Genomic DNA, 1,458 nt, shown 5'->3' with positions numbered 1-1,458 from the left:
TGCATATATACGTATATATATAATATATATACTGAATATTTGTGAACTATATATATATATATAATATATATATAATATATATATATTATATATATATACACACATATATACATATATATATATATATATATATATATATATGATATATATAATATATACTGAATATATATGAATATATATGCATATATACGTATATATAATATATATACTGAATATTTGTGAACTATATATATATATATATATATATATATATTATATATATATATATATATATATATATATATATATAAATATATATATATATATATATATATATATGTACTGTCGGCCAAAAAACTCGTGGCAGAGTTTCATAATTTTTCGTTCACCTGCCCTGACGGCATGATTCATACCTTATTTTATATATTTTTCTTTTCAAAGATGGAAGAAATCATGTGTAATAACGTTAAAATCAGTCACTGATATCTTTAGAACAATAGTTATGTTATTGTGTAAAACTATTTTCCATATAGCAAAATTGACGTGAACGAAACGAAGTGATAAAAAACGTCATATCACAACCATAGATATACATTAACAAATAGATAGGAGACACCTATCACTAGTAGTATCGCATAAACATAGTCCTTAAATTATCATTTCAATTTTAAGTTGAAGGTAGTTGAACTATTCCATTTGTTAAATTTCACAGAAAACATTGGAATCTCACAAAATGCTATCAAATTTAAAAACAAAAAGAAAAAAAAGATATCTTAACAGTGCGAACCAGGCGACCTCACTCTATTGCTTTTGATGTAATGTGCACGGGAATCTAATGTCAATGTGTCATTTATCGGTCACTAAACATCCCTCGATGAGCGAGAGAATTATTGCACTGTATTCGGTGCAAGTTCCTGTTGGAGAGATATCAAGAAAGCTTAATAAACCGGAGAGTATCATACATAGATGAGTAAGATTGTTTAAAGAACAGCAAAATTTAGAACATGGGCCTAGAGGTGGAACACCTCGAAGCACCACATGAGAGCAAGACAATACAGTTGTGTAATGTTGCTGAGCAACATTCATTTGTGAACTTTGAATTCTAGTGACTCGTCACGACATTGCTGAACCAGGAATCATAACTAGCTCTACGCTTATGACTGGTGTCTGATGAATACTTTAGATAGAGAGGAAGAGATTTTTAAATCTACACTTGAAATCTTTGATAGTTGTCTAATGAATAAGTCTAATGAATAAGCAAACTTATCTTTGATGGATGAGAGATTCAGTTAGACTTACTCTTTTTATTTTGTTTTTTATCGGTGGCCAGTGAATACCACGGATAGGGAGGGAAACGGTTTCAATGATGCATGCATTTTTTTCTTCAAAACCTAAAGAATACATTTTATTGGGATATACTTTATTAACATCAGCCTAATCCTTCCATCACTCCTATACGCCACCTCCGCTCCGCTCTCT

The sequence above is a fragment of the Macrobrachium nipponense genome, chromosome 33 (assembly GCF_015104395.2).
Source record: "Macrobrachium nipponense isolate FS-2020 chromosome 33, ASM1510439v2, whole genome shotgun sequence".
NCBI classification, from domain to species: Eukaryota; Metazoa; Arthropoda; class Malacostraca; order Decapoda; family Palaemonidae; genus Macrobrachium; species Macrobrachium nipponense.
Note: the sequence above shows the minus strand (reverse complement) of the source record.